This window comes from Odocoileus virginianus, chromosome 14 (genome assembly GCF_023699985.2).
Source record: "Odocoileus virginianus isolate 20LAN1187 ecotype Illinois chromosome 14, Ovbor_1.2, whole genome shotgun sequence".
Lineage (NCBI taxonomy): Eukaryota > Metazoa > Chordata > Mammalia > Artiodactyla > Cervidae > Odocoileus > Odocoileus virginianus.
This window is the reverse complement of record NC_069687.1, coordinates 58,969,344-58,975,343: the sequence shown is the minus strand read 5'-3', so window position 1 is coordinate 58,975,343 and position 6,000 is coordinate 58,969,344. Positions and strand designations below refer to the sequence as shown.

The window sequence follows — 6,000 nt, the reverse complement described above, 5'->3', positions numbered from 1 at the left end:
GAAAAAGAGCAGATCTGTAGGGACCTGTGGACATAATCAAAAGGTCTAATATATGTGCAATTGGAGTTACTAAGGGAGAAGAGGAAAAAATGGTGCAGCAAAGAATATTTGAAAAAAAACAATAGAGTGAAAAATTTACAAGTATGGAAAAAGAGATGAACCTACAGACAGGAAGGAGAGCAAACCCCTTACAGAACAGATTTTAAAGCACACACACACACACGCCCAGACATATGAGTCAAATGGCTAAAAACCAGTTAAGGAGAAAATTCTTGAAAGAACCCAAATGGTTTTGTTATAGACTCACTCATTCCACACCAAGTAAAATACATCAGTTAAATTTTAGTGGACTTGGAGTATTGGGGGAAAATTTTCAGTGGAGGAGAAATTGCTGCTTTTCTTTATAGCACATCCTTTATGTGAGAAGCTCATTGATCATGAGGGTTAGATAGGATGGAGGCTGGTGGATGGAAAGATTAGCAGCCCTTCATTTCAATCATGGTTGGGTAAAGTCTTCTGTAGGGAGAAGTATGCTACAGGCTCTCTGGAAGACATAAATATTTTGACCCAAATGACTCTGAAATCAGGGAAAGAGAAGTGAGATCCTCATGGTAAACTTGAGAATGGTATGACCAAAAAGTCTAGTGCTTCTTGAAGCCAGGGGAATTTTTGAAGTGGAATTAGAGGAAAGAAATTTGGGGGAAATGGGAAAGACCCAGAAGATTTTGATTATTTGACAACATTTATTTCCTTAGCATTATTTTCTTCCTTTCTCTCACAATTTAGTCAAACCTTTCTTGGGGTGGTTAGGTCTCATGAGCAAGTGCTTGGAAAAATATGAAGGCAGATTCTTTCTTTTCCCTTTCACAAATAAATCACACAGTTCTGGAGGTAAGTTATAGAGAATTCCACTTTCAGGGCAAAATTGTAGCCCCATTTTAGCAAATGTGGCCTCTTTAGTTACTGAAGGATGATTTTAATGACTGAAAATAAATAAGACCACCAAAGGTTAACCCAAGGCTTGCTGCTTATTATTTGCTGCTAGTATTTTCCATACTAGACTGGAAACAAAGTCATGACTTTTCGTTTGTGATGTAAGCCTCTTTTTCTCCTCTTGTTTCGCTTTCTCAGTCCTACCAGCCATCCCTCATCATCTTCGTGTTTTAGGAAACAACATCCTTGAGGAAGGGAAGAGTTGATGAAATCCAAGAAATAGTTGAAGGTTGGTTGCCTGACGTGGAGTCAAGGACCCAGTGTTGGTCCCAGGGCTGCTCATGGAGGGGAAGGTGCATCCCCGCTGCATCGCGGCAAGTCTTCCAGACCTGTCTGCAGCTCTTCCTGTAACCAAGTGGCCTTTTCCTGTGTTTAAACTCACCACCAATGGCAGTCCTACCAAAGGTAAACAGCAGCGGTCTAAGCAAACGGCTCTTTTCCCAAAAGAAAGCTTTTAACTTTTCTTTTGGAGGAGACAGAAGAGGGTTGTTTGAGGACTGGGTGGAGGAGGAGAGAGGAGACATGGGACCAGAGGAAGCCCAAGTGACCCCAAACCCTGCCCTGCATGTTTTTTCTTTCTTTCATTATTTCTCTCTTCACCTCCCTCATTATTTTTGGCTGGCTCTTTGGTGCAGGGCGCCTTCTATTCCCCGGCAGTTGCTTTGAACATCAGTCACATCAGGTCAACTGCCAAACTGTGAGCCTCTGGTCACACGGCTCTGAGTCCTGCAGTTTGACAGCTTCAAAGTGCCTCACACATGGTGATTTGCCTCCTTTGGGCTGCATGTTAAAAGAAGGGGAAGCCTGGACAGACTCATGACGCTGGTGGAATTAAGGCTGGGAGCGTTAATCTATCTCATCTTGCAGAAAAAATCATAACCAAAGAGGAGAGCGGGGGAACCACTGCCAGGCCTTGTGGCCAGTTAAGTGGAAGGACGAGGGGCGGGTCTGCTCGTGTTTAGACCTGTGGGGACTCTTCCCAGTCCTCACGCTTAAAACTGTGTTTCTCAAGGAGTCAGCCTGCCTCCAAAATGCCTCAGTGATGGTGATATGTGAGCTGGGATGGAGGAAGGGAGAAGAATGCTTAATGGATGGAACCCCACCCTCCTCCTCAATGGAGTCTCTTCTCGTTGCTCTCATTCATTCATTCACTCACTCATTCATTCAGCTAATGTCTGTTGAGCAGCTTCCTTGTACCAGTGACTTCCAGACACTGGAGACACAAGAAACCGGCAAAGTCTAGGTTCCCACGAAACTTACGTTTTGTTTTCTGTGTTAGTTTCTAAGTAAGATTACTTTTTGGTCAAAGGATTCTATCCATTTTTTTCTTTCAAAGAGAATGAAATCTTTCCAATATCTAGCTTTTGGAGCATTAACTGGACTCATCTGACACTCACAACATTAAGTAGAGATTGTGCCACTTCATAAAACAAATTAGCTGCTGATCTTCCAGCCTCTAACAATTTAAAATCTACCAAGAAAACACTCCTAAAAAGAGAACTTGCCCAGAGAGTATCACTCACTGATGAAAGTGGGAGAGAAATAAAGATACAAATTGATGGTATAGATGGTGAGCCGAACACTAATAGTCCATTATATGACTACCATGGGTCATGGGTATATTCACTTCTCAGGAATTCCATGTAGCATACGATATGCATGTGATCTTTTAACACTGCCCCCTTTGTTTGGTGGTGGGTGGAGGTGAGTGTAGCAGTCAGTTAACAGCTTTGATGAGTTTCAAACTGGGATAGCCAGCAGCAAATATTCCCATGTGGGAATTTTGGTTTGAAAAGTTAAGGCTTAAAGTTGTAAACAGCAGCCTTACCTCCTAGTGCATTATTAATAATTATCTTTTGAAGTATAAAAAATTACCCCAAAGCCTATTGCTGTTTAATTGCTAAGTCATGTCTGACTCTTTTGCAACCCCTTGGACTGTAGCCCAGCAGGCTCCTCTGTCCATGGGATTTCCCAGACAAGAATATTGGGAGTGAGTTGTCCTTTCCTTCTCCAGGGGATCTTCTTGACCCAGGGATCAAACCTGCATCTCCTGCAGTTCCACCAGGGCAGCGACCCCAAAACTTAGTGGCTTAAAAAATCAAATGTTTATTACCTCACAGTTTGTATGGTGTCAGGGGTTTAGGGACAGCTTAACTGGGTGGTCTGGCTCAGGATCTCTCACGAGGTTGCCACGGCAGAGGCTTCAGTCTTCTGAAGGCTTGATTGGGCTGGATGACCCTTTGCCAGGGCCGTGTATTCACGCGGTTTTGGCAGGAGGCCTCGGTCTCGGTCCATGTGGCCCTTTCCACAGGGTACTTAAGGGTTCTCACAGCACGGCAGCTGAGCTCCTCCAGAGCAAGCAATCTGAGAGCAAAGGCAGAGAAAAACCTCAGTGTCTCCTGTGACCTGCTCTCCTCAGTTGCTCCCTATCACTTCTGCCTAATTCTATTTTAGGAACAAGTCACCAAGTCTCAGGGATCAGAATTAGACTCCTTCTTTCAAATAGACAAATAGTGAAGAATTTGTGTGCATATTTAAAAACCATCAAATTTAGGCTCCCTTCCCATTTAAATTTTACTTTTTCATGTAGGCTCTTAAATAAATCACATTTCATTTGTGATACTGTACTATATATTTTAAAAGCAAACCATTGCACCATTGTCACACCCCAAAGATTGATAATTCTTTAATATCTTTTTAAAATAGTCTGTTTTCAATTCTAAAATGTTTAAATCAAGAAATTTCACATTTAAAGTTCATATTTTCAGCTTATTATTTTTAAAAAAAATTAGATGATCTGGTCACACTAGGCTTGTGTTCTTACATGGTCACAAGCCACTTTAAATGTGTCATGGGCTATTTTTCCATGATTCCCAACATACCCTATTATGTTACATGTGGGGTACTGGTTAAATGAACTTGCTTGGTTCATTTAATATTTGAGTTTATCCATGGTCTGGTCCAAGGAGGCTGAAAGGTGTGGCAATGGGGTTGAAGAAGGGAGAAGCCTGACCCCTGGTGTGAGTTGGATCCCTGAAGATTAAGAAAGAAGACAGGCTACAGAAACCTTGGGTCTCACCTATGTAGTGCTGTAGAGATGACAAGGGTAGCCATAGAGATCTGGTCAGTGTGGCCTTAAAAGACCGGGTAGATGTTCCTTTGACAGCATCTGGCACCGAGAGTGTAGAAGCACAAGCAGAATGAGGCACCTCTGAGGGGACCATGGATCAGCCAACGTGCACCAAGGCTTAATGCTATTTTCTTATGGCTGTGAAAGTCCTGGGTCTGCTACAACTAAAGGAAGGGTGTGAGGACCATGGAAAATAATGACAGAGAACTTTAGCCAACTTTATCAAGGAAGGGGAATTCTAATCATGCTTAATGTAATGTATAAAAATAAAGTTGTTTCTTGTCTCTTGTGTGCTACTAAAACATAGGATCTCAAGGCGCTTGGAGAGGACCTGTCAGTAGAAGAATAGACCTATATGACCACTCTGGAGAAAGATTATGGAAAAATGAGCTCTACTGAACAACTGAAGTGAGTATTGGAGGAGGGTGCTTGCTTACCTCCAGTCTGACAAGAAACCACAGGTGCTTTTTAACACAACTACTGCCACTCCCCAACTTCAAAATGACTGTGTGCATACATGCTCAATTGTGTCCGACTCTTGAGACCCCATGGACTGTAGCCCACCAGGCTCCTCTGACCATGGGATTTTCCAGGCAAGAGTATGGAGTGGGCTACCATTTTCTAGGCCAGGGGATCTTCCTGAACCAGGGATGGAACCCCTGGGTCCTAATGTGGAATACCTAGAGTGCCTTTTCCCCAGCCCTAGTAGCTCAAACGCTGAGTTCTGCTCCATCTCTCAGAGTCACCCCTCCTGGGCCAGCTTTGAGAATGCCCCCAGCTTTTCAGTAGCAGCACTGGGTGTGTGCCAGAGCACCTGTCGGCAACCTTTTTGGCACCGGGGACCAGTTTCGTAGAAAATGATTTTTCTGTGGATGGCAGGGTGGGGGGGGGGGGGCGGTGGTTCAGGCGATAATGCAAGTGATGGGGAGTGATCTTGGGAGTAGCGGGTGGAGCTTTGCTTGCTTGCCCTCTGCTCGCCTCCTGCTGGGGGGCCCGGTTCCTAATAGGCAGTCATCCTCTACTGATCCACAGCCCAGGTTAGAGACCTCCGTGCTAGAGGAAAGGAAGCTCTGTTGGGTGAGTGTTAAGAAATGTAGGCATGGGGCTGCGCATGAGGACAGTGATGCCAAGGCAGGCAGACAGGAGGCTGGGGTGGAACAAAGGCAGGTAGGTACTCAGCGATGGAGGCTCTGGAGATAAGGGGTGGAGTCGGGGCACGGGAGAAGGTGCTGCTCTTCAAAAGTGTGACTCTTTCAAAAGCCAGCTGTCTGTGTGCCAGGCAGTGCCTATATTCACTCCCCAGTAAACTCACCACACGGCATGTCAGTGTGGCTCTCAAACCTGTCTAGGCACCCACATGGCCGCCTGCAGCTCCTGACAGTCCTTCTGTCCCAACCACATTTAGACTAGACTTTACACCTCTCCAGCTGCTTCCACTCTTGCCCTCCACCAACCATTCTTTGCATAGTGACCCACATAGGCTTTCTGAAATGCAGGAAGTATGTCCTTCTCCCGTGTGGAATATTTCGTGGCTTCTGATCCAACTGAGGATCAAGTCCAGAATCTGAACTCAGACCCCCACTGGCTGCCCCTTGCAGGATTGCTGCTTCCGCCACTTTGCCTGACACACGCCTACTCCTTCTTCAGGCCTCCATGTATATTTCATTTTCTTAGGGAGACTTTCCCTGACCATTTGTACCTGACTATAAGGAAATGGCAACCCATTCCAGTGTTCTTGCCTGGAAAATCCCATGGACTAAGGATCCTGGTAGGCTACAGTCCATGGGGGCGCAAAGAGTCGGACACGACTGAGCGACTTCACTTCACTTCACTTTTATACGCTCTCCTAGCTCTTAGATTTCCTCTTCAGAGCACGG

The 6,000-nt window shown here is 45.1% G+C and overlaps 1 protein-coding gene across 1 annotated transcript in view; it reads left to right on the top strand.

Annotated features, from left to right (window-relative positions):
* Positions 1 to 1,150: 1,150 nt before the first annotated feature.
* The window catches only part of ZNF366 (zinc finger protein 366), a 73,557-nt gene continuing 68,707 nt past the window's right edge, over positions 1,151 to 6,000 (top strand). Inside the window, exons 1-2 of the mRNA XM_020915699.2 lie at positions 1,151 to 1,398; positions 4,431 to 4,531. The gene's annotated coding sequence lies outside the window, so the exon portion shown is untranslated. The remainder of the gene's footprint in view (positions 1,399 to 4,430; positions 4,532 to 6,000) is intronic.